Source organism: Mirounga angustirostris, unplaced genomic scaffold (assembly GCF_029215605.1).
Source record: "Mirounga angustirostris isolate CCGP_5_RB_7025 unplaced genomic scaffold, mMirAng1.0.hap1 SCAF_9, whole genome shotgun sequence".
NCBI classification, from domain to species: Eukaryota; Metazoa; Chordata; class Mammalia; order Carnivora; family Phocidae; genus Mirounga; species Mirounga angustirostris.
Genome location: NW_026991717.1, coordinates 23,253,856 through 23,267,562, shown reverse-complemented (window position 1 = coordinate 23,267,562; position 13,707 = coordinate 23,253,856). Strand labels below are relative to the sequence as shown.

General features: G+C 41.2%; 1 pseudogene; it reads left to right on the top strand.

Annotated features, from left to right (window-relative positions):
• Positions 1–7,944: 7,944 nt before the first annotated feature.
• On the top strand, positions 7,945–8,483 carry LOC123862276 (diphosphoinositol polyphosphate phosphohydrolase NUDT4B-like; annotated as a pseudogene).
• The last annotated feature ends 5,224 nt before the right edge of the window (positions 8,484–13,707 follow it).

Genomic DNA, 13,707 nt, shown 5'->3' with positions numbered 1-13,707 from the left:
CCTGGCTAGCCCAGTGGTGAGTCAGCTGACTTTTAAAGCTCTAGGCTCCAAGTCCCATTGATTTTACCAATTCACAGAATTCAGCCCCTCTGGTTTTTAAAGCCAAACATTATGGGGATTAGTTTTCCCCGTGAGAGCTCCCTGTTGTGAGGACCCATTTCTCTGCCTTATACATGTGCAGCTAGCTCCCTCCCTCCCCTGTGCAGCCTTCCTACCACTTTTCTCACCTTCCTAAACTTTCAGATGTAGCTTCACCTCTATATTAATTGTGTCATTTATTCTGCCAGTCTTCAGATTGCTCTCCAGTTTATTGACTTGGTTGTGGATATCTAGTTATAAATGTGGGACAGGGTGAGATCAGGGTCCTCCTACTCTACCATACTCCCCAGCTTCTCCTTGATCCTCTTTTTCAATTCTGAAGAAGATCCATTTGACCCTCTGTCCAGAGAATTATTTTTACAGGGTGCTTCTCCAAATTATAAGACAATACTGAATTTTATTAGGACTGCCAAACCATTAAAAAGGTACTAGAGGGCATTGGCATGGTTGCTAAATGTGGAGGGGATTCCCATCCAGACACCCAGATACTTCAGGCTCTTGCCCCTCCACTCCCACTTCCCCAGGAAGGTCCCTTGAACAAATGTCTCTCAAAGAAGAGGGTTTCCTATTCTTCCTTCAATAAACCTCTAACCTAATTTTGCCCCTTATGAGAACACACAGGAAAATCTCTACTGAGAGTTACAAAATCTTGAGGTTCCTGGTCACTGAATCTCTGGACAGCCAGTCTCTAAACCCCAGGCCCTGAAACTAGCATTCTCACAGGTTATAATTATTTTCTTCCATACATCTTCTTGCCACATGGTCACCCACTAACCATTCTGGGCCCAAGTCAGTCTCTGCCACTCCTTCCTCCCCCTTCCCTAATCTCCAGAACTGTTAGCACCTGAGCCTCTACCCTAGAAAACTGGTAGATCCCTGGGACTTGTACCACTTCCTGGAGGAGACAGTTGCCTTTATACTACACTGGTGATCCACTGGGGCAATAAAAATGTGCAATCCTTTTTGGCCCTATAGGACACCGGGGTTCAAGTTACTGCCATTCCAGAAAAGTCCTCTAAATTCCCAATAGGGGAGCCCGTCTACCTACAGTGCATTGCCAGTAAGACAATCAAAGGTGAACACACCCATTTGGATATAACTGTTGTGATCACTCACATCAAATGGCTCCTTCTGGTGATGGCCCTCTGGCTTTTTCTTTTTTCATTATAGATATGGATGCATTGACATGGTGCCATGCCACTTGAACCAGCCCAAGTTCTTGGTCTTCTTGATAGGACTTGCCAAATGGGCTCTGGTATCTCCTCTTCCCCTGGTCAAGATGGTAATCACCCCCAGTATCAACTTAAATAAGGCACTGAAGGCCTATACCCTGTCATTAACAATCTGCTTGAAACAGGAATGATTCATTCCACAACCACCCCCTCTCTTTCAATAGTTCCATTTGGCCAGTACTCAAGCCAGGCATTAATGAATGGCACCTCACCACTGACCATGGAAATCTCAATGCTCAGATTTCCCCAACCAGGGCTCTAATTCCTAATCTCATAGAATCGATTGAGGGCATACAATGGGTCCAATAACCATCCTTTGTGGTCATTGACCTAGCTGATATGTTATATTATGTTCATATCACATAGGAATCTCAGGGCCCATTTGCCTTAATTTTTGAAGTGACTCAGTATACATTTACACAGCTCCCCATGGTATATTTAAACTACACTGCAATGTCACATAACCTCTACCACTAGGATTTAAATATATTACAATTGGAAGAGTGACATTTTGGACACGATATTGATGGCATTATGCTTGAAGTTCCCTCTGGGAGATGTGGTAAGGCCAGATTTGCCCAGTCTCACAGAGCACCTACATTAATGTGACTGAGCAATCACTCCCACTAGATCCAAGGCTCAGTCTCATCTGTCAAGTCTCTGGGCACCATGTGATCCTCCAAGAGCCAAGAAATTTCACTGACCATCAGAACTTAAAAATCAAGTACACACCATTAAACCATCCACTACACTCAGACAGGCATAATGGCATACTCGGTCTTTTCCTGTTCTGGGGGCAACACATCCCTATTCTCTCACTAATTACTTGCTCTATATATGCAAGCACAGGCATGTCTGCCACCTTCAATTGGGGTGATACCCAACAGTGTGTTTTGGGTGCTCCATAGCAGGCAGTCCAACCGCTCCAACCTTTAGTCTCACCTGGCACTGAGTTCTGAGTTAAGTCCTTGACCACATCCTGGAGTCTCTGGACCAAACACGAGTTTACCTGACTTCCTAAGGAATTCTTAACTAAGCATCTGTCTCCAGGGGTAACTTGGTAAACTCCCCCTGAGTGCCAATTTTCGGCATTCTATTGGGCTCTTTTAGAAACCAATGCCCTAATCAGCTCCACCTGGTACTATTCTACAAAAGTTCCTATAATGCCATGGGCTAGAGATGTTTGCCAGTGAAGCTCAGTATGGCCAGTGATGCCTCCTTAGTAAAATGGAAATGATATCTTCAAGAGAAGATTGAACCCTATGTCAAATATAGGAGGATGTGGCTTCCTCTATGCTTAGCCCCTTTCCTAAGAATCTTGAAGAAGCATTAGTGGCCCTCCAACTTCCTCCTCCATTTGCCCCTTGGGGTCCCATTGGACCAACTTCTGAGATGTTCAGTGAGTGGTTGTTTTTCACCAATGCCAGTGCCACCATAGCACATAATTCAGCTTGCTGGAAGACCATGGCATTCTACACAGCCTTAGGCACCTCTAATCAAGGAGACTCTCCTTCCTTCCCACTGTAGCTCAGTCTAATGGTCAGAACTATAGCTGTTCAACTAGCACTTAAGAAGACTAGAAAAGGGACCTTTTGCAGATCCACATTTCACATACTCTTGGGCTGTTGTTCATGACCTTCTGGTTTGATCTGGCCAATAGGTATGGGGGAATTAGCTCATACAAAGGAGGATCACTTCATAAAAGGCAAGTTCATCTGAGGGGCACCCAGATATGGAAGAAATAAGCAGATTCTCCAATTCTTATCATTGTTACTCATATTTCTGCTTACACTAACTGTTCTACACTAGAAGTCATTTTCAACAATATTGCAAATTTCATCACTAAGCCCTCCATGCTCTGTCTGGTACAGACTCTTCAGGGTACCAACCCTTCCTACCAGCTCACAAAATGGTCCCACACAACCATGGGTTACCAGGAAATCCCTGCTTTAAGAGGGCCTGCCCTCTTCAGCTGGGTCTTCCAGATATGTAGGTATAATCATTAAGTTTTACACAAGAGCAATGTGGTGACCTTCACCCAGAATTCCTCCTCAAAGGAGACGATCTCTTTCTTAATAAATTGGTTCTCGTTCCCTTTGGATCACCAGTAATTATTACCCCTCACCAGGGCACCTACTTTCCCTCATAGGAGACTAAACAGTGGACTCTCCAACTTAATATTCTTTGGAACTTTCATCTAGGCTACCGCTTCCAGGCAGCTGGCCTCATTGAGTGTCATAATGGCATGCTTAATGAGATTCTCATTAAATTACTTTTGGGCAAGTGGTCTCTGAAATGGATCAAATTCTCTCAGGCCCTCATCTTGCTTGGCTCTCACCCCCAGGGCCTTTAACCCCACATATAAGTTATTATGCATCCTCCAAAATCCACTTTTGGTCATCTATGGCAAGGCTCAAGCTTTTATCCTCCAAGAGGATGCCTTTTTTTTTTTTTTTAATTTTATCTACTGACTCCACTTCCTTCTTCTGCTTTGCTATTCCAAACATCTCACCTTCTGCTTTATGCTGGCAACCTGACTCAGAGTGGATAGTCCAATATGATCCACTCATCATTCAATGCTCCCAGACCAAAAGCCCACCAAATTAGTTTTTATAATTTCTTCAGAAACACTGAAAATGGTGAGGACTTTCCAGAAGGAGCCTTCTTGTGCTGGCCACTCTCCCTAAATATAATGGTTACAAGTGATGGCTAATGAAATTATTTCCCCTGCAGATTTACAGAAAGTGGAAACCACCACCCTGGGACCAAGCAGTGGCAGTTTGGGTGTCTAAGGAGGGAAAGAAACTCTCCACTTGGTGGACATGAGCCATATTTAGAGATGAGAGTGTGCAAGAAAGCTACAGGTCCCGGCCTTACCCGACACTGGATGATGTAACCCATTCCTTTCTCCCTGAGAGCAACCACAGTCACCTTTAATCAAATACAAATAGCTCAGTCAGAATGAATCTAACCCAAACTCATCTAATATCAATGATCTATGTGACTCTGGCTATTCTTACTGCTTTATATAGGCTAGGTAATAAGGTTGCTGGTAAACCCCTCAGACCTAGTCAACACACAGATATAATGCTGGAACAATATGATTCCAGCTCACAATTCACCACTGCATGAAAAAGCGAGGAATGTTGGAGAGCCCTGTTGGAAGGATTCAAGTCAGCATGCCACTGGTTATTGTGGCAGATGGATTGAATTTCTTTTCAGGCATTGGGCTTTCTGGCAGGAATGTCTAAATTACACTTGCCTCTGCTTTCTATACATTAAATATTGTTAAAAGCTAATTGGATCTGTGATTGTCCATACAAAACCCATCTGGTTACAGTGACTGTAACCCCCCATGATTTGTCCATTGCTCTCACTGGGTGGTTCCAGGAATTCACAAATAGCATTGCAGATCTCTCTTAGACTGGGATATAAAAGTGTCCAGAATCTTTATGTGCACTGGATGAGTTCCTTGGCAAATGAAAGGGAAGCCACTTATTATGTTACTGAATGTGCCTTTGATGATCTAGGGGAGCTCTTAACAATTTGTTCCAATAGCAGCCAGCACCAGATATGCAATTTAGTCTTCAGGAAAGCCTCCAAGTTATATTGTGCCACTCCACTTCTAGCCCATGACCAATACACCAACTGGATAGCCACAAGGATCACCCATCTTCTATATTGCCAACATAGAAGGACTCAGGACCTTGTCTCTGAGTGAGACAGATTCAGTATTGGTAGGACACCATCTCAGATGACATAGTCCTAGCCCAAGAATTTGCTGTAGGTTTCCTATGCCTCCTTCAGCAGATATGACACTCCAGGACATATAACCATGTCAGAGTCCTCACTGCTTGCCCAAATGGCCCCATTCCCCAGTTCACACTGTTAACATTAAATGTAAAACTTCAAGCAAAAATGGGTTTATTAAGGAATAGCAGATAATTACAATTTGGGTCATGCAACCTATGGCAAAGCCATAGGCAAGTCTGGAGAACAAAGGAAAGGACTATTCTTATAGAAGAAAGGAGGTATTGGAAGGGGATTTTGTAAACGGAAAGTTTATTGGGGTAAACTGGTAATTCAAGTGTAGTGACTTTTCATTAGCTACTTTGTTTAAGGTCTCTAACTGGCTGAGCTATAGCCCATCAGGAAAACAAAACAAAAAACAAAACAAACAAAAAACACATTTTTTTCCTCCTGCTGGGGTAGTAATGCATAGTCTTCTTCCTGTTGGAAATGCAAAGTACTCTCTTCTTGATGGGTATGCAAAGGGCTGATAGGCAGTGGTGTGGTGTGAGATCTCCCCTGAATGGAATCCTGACTCATTTTAGTGAGGTTTTCCTTTATTAATTTTGCATTTTCCCTTTTTGAGCAAGATCTTTCCTCAAAAGCATCACTGATAAAGTACTAAGTTTTCCATATTTAGTATTAAATTTTCCATATTTCCATATTTTGTCCCTTATAGCCAGGAAAGATTTTCCTGGTTGTCATGTCTCACTTCAGAGGGAAAGTACATACCTGGTGTAAACCACTTAAAGCCACATGTGAGAAAAAAAGGTAAGGAGGGGAACTCCCAGGCCTTTCTCATGTCAAGCCTATAGATTCTCAAGGTTGTAAGAATTGGAGATCATCTCAAATAATTGAACCAGCATCACCTTATTGAGCACATCATTTTTACAAAAGTTTGACAGGCAACAAACACTGAACCAAAAGTACAATGATCATTTCAAATTGCATGATGACCATATAAACCAGGACATCAAGCATATAGGTCACCAGCTAAATAGAAGGCTAACTAAGCAGACAAATGGGAGCCATCAGATTTGTTACAAAGAGAAAATAGAAGAGTGAATACAGCAAGAATACAATGCATTGGGAAGACAGTGCAGGAATAAATATAAAGCAATAGCTGATAAACTTTTTTGTAAGACAGAAAAATTTCAAAGATATTTTAAAACAGTATTGTTAACTCAAAAGAACTGTTTGGAACCAAATGCATTATCAATAATATAGTCTGTAAAGACATAAATTCAGAAACAAGGAATTTGGATAAGAATCCAGCATGAATTAATAATCAAAGAGGCAACCCACAGAATGGGAGAAGATATTTGCAAATGACACTACAGATAAAGGGCTGGTATCCAAGATCTATAAACCCAAAAAACAAATAATCAAGTCAAAACATGGGCAGAAGATATGAACAGATACTTCTCTGAAGAAGACATACAAATAGCTAACAGACACATGAAAAAATGTTCATTATCATTAGGCATCAGGGAAATTCAAATCAAAACCACATTGAGATACCACCTTACACCAGTTACAATGGCAAAAATTGACAAGGCAAGAAACAACAAATGTTGGAGAGGTTGTGGAGAAACGGGAAACCTCTGACACTGTTGAGGGGAATGCAAGCTGGTACAGCCACTTTGGAAAACAGTATGGAGGTTCCTCAAGAAGTTAAAAATAGAGCTACCCTAAGACCCAGAAATTGCACTACTGGGTATTTACCCCAAAGACACAGATTTAGTGAAAAGAAGGGCCATATGCACCCCAGTGTTTATAGCAGCAATGTCTGCAATAGCCAAACTGTGGAAACAGCTGAGATGCCCTTCAAAAGATTAATGGATAAAAAAGATGTGTTCCATATATACAATGGAATATTACTCAGCCATCAGAAAGGATGAATACCCAACTTTTACATCAACATGGATGGGACTGGAGGAGATTATGCTAAGTGAAATAAGTCAAGCAGAGAAGGTTAATTATCATATGGTTTCTTATTTGTGGAACATAAGGAATAGCATGGAGGACATTAGGAGAAGGAAGGGAAAAATGAAAGGGGGGGAATCGGAGGGAGAGACGAACCATGAGAGACTATGGACTCTAAGAAACAATCTGAGGGTTCTAGAGGGAAGAGGAGTGGGGGGATGGTTAGCCCTGTGATGGGTATTAAGGAGGGCACACACTGCACGGAGCACTGGGTGTTATACTAAAACAATGAATCATGGATCACTACATCAAAAACTAATGATTTTTGTATGGTGACTAACATAATAAAATAAAATAAAATTTTAAAAATGAATTAATAATCCAGATGAAGAAAAAACTTTTCTGAATCCTGAAACTTCTAACCCTTCAGAAAAAAAGTAATTAAAAAGATTACTTTGCCCAGAGATTATGATGACGCTGTGTCTTTTTCGTTTGTTTGGGGGAGGGGGATTTATTTTAATTTTTTAATTTTTTAATTTTTAATTTTTAAGTAAATTTTTATTTTTAAAATTTTTAAATTTTATTTTTAAAATACATATTATATATATATATATATATATATATTTAATATTTCATTTGAATTCTAGGGGGAGTGGAGGCAAGGGGATGGCAGGCTCCATGGACGCCTGGGCATAGGCGGATTTTCCTCTCCAGCTGCAGTGACCGATGCTTGCACCCTGCCCGCGTGGAAGCAGCCGCTGGCTCCAGGACTAACCAGCCTCGCTACCACTCCCAGTGCCACGGCCTAGCCTACAGGCGCCCCTGTGCCCCGACTCGCCCGCGCCCCAACTCCCTCAATGGGGTGGTGGTGGCCGGGCCCCCGCGGCTGCCCGCCTCTATGATGAAGTTCCAAGCCCAACCGGACGCGGATGTTATGACCTGGAGGGCTTCAAGAAGCGGATAGCCCTGCCTGTCCTTCCGGAGCGCGCAGAAGGATGAGGTGGCAGCAGCCAGTACCCAGACCAGTGGATTGTCCCCGGAGGAGGAATGGAGCCAGAGGAGGAGCCTGGCAGGGATGTCTTGAGGGAGTTTTATGAAGAGGCTGGAGTCAAAGGAAAATTAGGTAGACTCCTGGGCATATTTGAGCAGAACCAAGACCAAAAGCATACAACATATGTTTATGTTCTTACTGTCACTGAAATATTAGAAGATTGGGAAGATTCTGTTAATATCGGAAGGAAGAGAGAGTGGTTCAAAGTAGAAGATGCCATCGAAGTTGTCCAGTGTCATAAGCCTGTACATGCAGAGTATCTGGGAAAACCTAAAGCTGGGTCTTTCTCCAACCAATGGAAAATCCATGGTCCCTCCCTTCCAGAGAACAGTACCTTGTTTGTGACTGCCGCACAGACCTCTGGGTTGCCATCCAGTATAAGATAGAACTGGAAGGAACTCCCATGTGCAGTTTTACGGGGAGACGTCTCTATTTTCCTTGGCAAACATCTGAATGACGCTTGCAAACTGAATTTGCCATGCCGGATTTTCAAACAATTTTACATGTTTACATATTTTGCAGATGTTTTCAAATCTTTAAAAAAAAAAAGTGTAAAATATTTTAATAAGCCAAATCCATGTGGAATTTTGTTAGATGACTTAACTGTGCCCCCACCACCCCCCATTTTAGTTGTCATTTTTTTCACAGCATTTTATTCAGTTTTTTTGTCCATTTGATGTCAGGCTGTGGTTTTTGTCAGTCAGCTTACTTGTGGCTAAGTATCTTCTAAATTATTTTCTCATCACAGGATTAACATAGTCAACAAATTCTTCTGTTTTGTAAATTTATGAAAATAATTCTTGATATTAGAGAAATCTATCAATCTGAAAACTTGTTTCATAGGATAACAATTTCTAAATTCCAGATTTGGACTATTTCTGTATGGTTCAATAACTATTTTGACAAAGGACTTAATTTGCTATTTTCAGGAATTTGTCAACTCATTTGTCTAAATTTTCGCAACCGGTATGTCACTAGCTACCTGATATGGCCAGTTACCCCCTATAACTCAATAGTCCTTTAACACAAAGTTTAACTATATACAGTTGGTGATTTTTAGAGAGGTATTGTAAGAAAGATGCATGTAGTAAGTACATCATCCTGAAAAACTGTATTCATGGGATTTGAGTTAGCATGTTAAGTCGCCAATTCCCTTTTTGCATAATTTCTTTACACAGAATGCTTGAGAACCATAATTCCCTCGAGATAAATTCCTTTTAAAATATATTTCCAGTTTTTTCATTTACTGACCCCTCTTTAGTTAAACTTTCTGGTTACCAGTAGTAACCACAGGATTAGAGTCTAACCTCAAATTCTAGTCAGTGGTGACTGCATCACAGTTGAGTAAAATGGCCTTCTTGCTGTTTAGCTGTTATAGACTTAGATTATTAGGACATCTTAAGATGTCTCATCTTTTATAGGTTGCCAATAAGTACAATTTATCCTAGAACTAACAATAGTTAGCACTAGAACATACCTGAACTAAGAATTATTTTGTCTTGTCTTTATACTCACTTCAGATCAAGAATCCCATTGATAAATACATAGCTACCTTGTCTGAAACCCCTGTACTTCTCCAATCAACTCAGAAATAAGACTGGAGGACAAAAACTTTTGAATAAGACATGGCCGGGGGGAGAGTGAAAGATCATTCTGTATGTAGGCATTAGCCTTATAAATATTATAACTAGTGAGTATAGAGTAGAAAGTAAGTATAGTTGTACGTTTGTTCTACAAATTGTTAACCTTTAAAAATATAATTGCTGCTAAAAAATAGAGTGCTGTATACTTAAGGAAAATCGCTGCCACTTTGAGAAAGATCCTGTGCCATAAATGCTGCTGAACTAAATATAAATATTAGTTCACAAATTAATGCTGTCAGAGGAATGAGTAAAGCAGAAAAACTTCTAACCAATGACATTTCATTGTAAGTTATGTAGTGTGATCAAACAAGATCATCCAGAATTTTTATATTTTTCTTTGTACAGAGGTTATGCATCCTGGGTGTTTTTTTTTTTTTTTAAAGGAAACATTTTAAATCCACAGATTGACACTTTCAATCTTCAATGAACTAAGATTTCTTTGTTTCTCAGTAATATCTGAAGTTTCATTAAATATATACCTTAAAACAGCAGAGAAACTGGATTTTGTATATAAAACTGTCCACCTGAAATGTTGTCACAAGTACTGGGAGAGAGGGGTATCTTGTATATGATATTCTTAGAGGTAATAATGCACGAACTTGATGGGGGGGTGGAGCAAGATGGCGGAGGAGTAGGAGACCTGGATTTCGTCTCCTCTCAGGAATTCAGCTGGATAGGGATCAAACCATTCTGAACACCTACAAACCCAACAGGAGATCGAAGAAAGGAATAGCAACAACTCTCTGAACAGAAAAGCGACCACTTTCTGGAAGGTAGGACGTGTGGAGAAGTGAATCCGAGGCAATATTCGGGAGGATAGACGGCGGGGGAGGGGCCTCCATCGGCCGCTTCAGGCAAGTGATAGAGCCCCGGAGCACAAAATCGGAACTTTTAAAAGTCGGCTCCGCCAAGGGACATCACTCTGGTGGCTAAGCAGGGGGTGGAACCCTCCGGGACAGTGTGGTCTCAGGATCCTCAGGGTCACAGAAAGACCAGGGGTGCCTGAGTGTGGCAGAGCTCCCAGGCAACGGAGCAGGAAAGCCGGCTGCAGAGGCGGAGCCCAGGTGTGGGCTCTCAGCTCGGGGTTGCCATAAACCGTGATCCGCGGCACAGTCAGGCCCCTGCTCCTCCAGCAGGGACCCAACATGCAGCAGATACGGGGAGACTCACCTTCCTCCCCGGGGAGGAGCCACGCGGGAGTGCACCACAGGGATCTGCTGGGTTTGGAGACTCCACCCGGGGTCGGGTGCCAGAGATAGAAACGCACGGTCACAGGCCGGGCGAGCACAGAGTGAGGCCGGAGACCGGGGAGACGGGAGTGACTGACGGCTTTTCTCTGGGGGCTCACTGAGAAGCGGGGCCCCGAGTTCTCTGCTCCTCCGGGGCAGAGATTGGGAGGCTGCCATTTTCACTCTCCACCTCCAAAGCTATACGGAAAGCTCGCAGGGAACAAAAGCTGCGGAGAGCAAACCCGAGCAGATTTCGTAGCTGGGAGGGGGCAAGGGCGGGGCAATTCCGCCTCCGGCAGAGACATTTGGAAACCACGGCAACAGGCCCCTCCCCAGAAGATCAGCGAGAACAGCCAGCCAAGACCAAGTTTACCGATCAATGAGAATGGCAGAACTCCAGCACTAGGGGAATACTGCACATAGAATTCATGGCTATTTACCATGATTCTTTAGTCTTTCAAAGTTAATTTTTTTTAACTGTCTTTTTTTCTTTTTGAATTTTTCTTTTTCCCTTTTTCAACCAACATCAATCCCTTTTTTAAAAAAAAAAAATATTTTTCATTTTTAGAGTCATATTCTATCCCTTCATAGTAGTTACCCGTATTTTTGGCTTATATATATAAGTTGTTCTCTCTTTAAAATTTTGAGATCGTTTCTTCTAACAGATTAAAATATACCCTAAATCTCTAGTATATGGTGTTTTCTATTCCCCTGCCTGATCACATCCTCTCCCTTTTTTTTTTCTTTTTCTTTTTTTAAATACTCTTCTTTCTTTTTTCAAACAACTTCTTATCAATTCCTTTTGTAAAATTTTTTATAATTTCCATCTTTACAGTCATATTCCATCCCTTCATCATATCAACCCTTATTTTTGTACATATATAAGTTTTGCTTTCATTAAAATTTTGGGAGGCACTTTCTTCTAAAAGACCAAACTACACCACAAATCTAGTGTGCGGCACTGATCTATATACCAGCCTGATCATATTTGATCACATTCTGGGTTTTTTTTTGTTGTTTTGTTTTGTTTTGTTTTTGTTTTGATCTTTATCTTTTTCTTTTTTTTCTTTCTCTTTTTTCTCTCTTTCCCTTTCTTTTTCCCCTGCTTCAGGTCTTTTCTGATTTTTTAGAGTATATTTTCTGGGGACATTGTTACACTGTTAGCATTTTGTTCTCTCATTCATCTATTCTCCTCTGGACAAAATGACAAGATGGAAAAAATCAGCTCAACAAAAAGAACAAGAGGTAGTACCGACTGCCAGGGACCTACTCAATACAGACATTAGCATGATGTCGGATCTAAAGTTCAGAATCATGACTTTAAAGATACTAGCTGGGCTTGAAAAAAGCATGGAAGTTATTAGAGAAACCCTTTCTGGAGAAGTAAAAGAACTAAAATCCAACCAAGTAGAAATCAAAAAGGCTATTAATGAGATGCAATCAAAAATGGGGGCGCTAACTGCTAGAATAAATGAGGCAGAAGAGAGAATCAGTAACATAGAAGATGAAATGATGGAAAATAAAGAAGCTGAGAAAAAGAGAGATAAACAACTACTGGATCACGAGGGCAGAATTCAAGAGATAAGTGATACCATAAGATGAAACAACATTAGAATAATTGGGATCCCAGAAGAAGAAGAAAGAGAGAGAGGGGCAGAAGGTATAATGGAGCAAATTATAGCAGAGAACTTCCCTAATTTGGGGAAGGAAACAGGCATCAAAATCCAGGAAGCACAGAGAACCCCTCTCAAAATCAATAAAAATAGGTCAACACCCCGACATCGAATAGTAAAACTTATGAGTCTCATAGACAAAGAGAAAATCCTGAAAGCAGCTCGGGAGAAGAGATATGTAACCTACAGTGGTAGAAACATTACATTGGCAACAGACCTATCCACAGAGACCTGGCAGGCCAGAAAGGACTGGCAGGATATATTCAGAGCACTAAATGAGAAAAATATGCAGCTAAGAATACTATATCCAGCTAGGCTGTCATTGAAAATTGAAGAAGAGATAAAAAGCTTCCAGGACAAACAAAAACTAAAGGAATTTGCAAACACAAAACCAGCCCTACAGGAAATCTTGAAAGGGGTCCTCTAAGCAAAGAGAGAGCCTAAAAGCAACATAGACCAGAAAGGAACACAGACAATATACGGTAACAGTCACCTTACAGGCAATACAATGGCACTAAATTCCTATCTTTCAATAGTTACCCTGAATGTAAATGGGCTCAATGCCCCAATCAAAAGACACAGGCTATCAGACTGGATTAAAAAACAAGACCCATTGATATGCTGTCTGCAAGAGACTCATTTTAGAACCAAGGACACCCCCAGATTGAAAGTGAGGGAGTGGAAAACTATTTACCATGCTAATGGACACCAAAAGAAAGCTGGGGTGGCAATCCTTATATCAGACAAATTAGATTTTAAACCAAAGACTGTAATAAGAGTTGAGGAAGGACATTATATCCTACTTAAAGGATCTATCCAACAAGAAGATCGAACAATTGTAAATATCTATGCCCCTAACATGGGAGCAGCCAATTATATAAGGCAATTAATAACAAAACCAAAGAAACACATCGACAACAATACAATAATAGTGGGGGACTTTAATACCCCCCTCCCTGAAATGGACAGATCGTCTAAGCAAAAGATCAACAAGGAAATAAAGACTTTAAATGACACACTGGACCAAATGGACTTCACAGACATATTCAGAACATTCCACCCCAA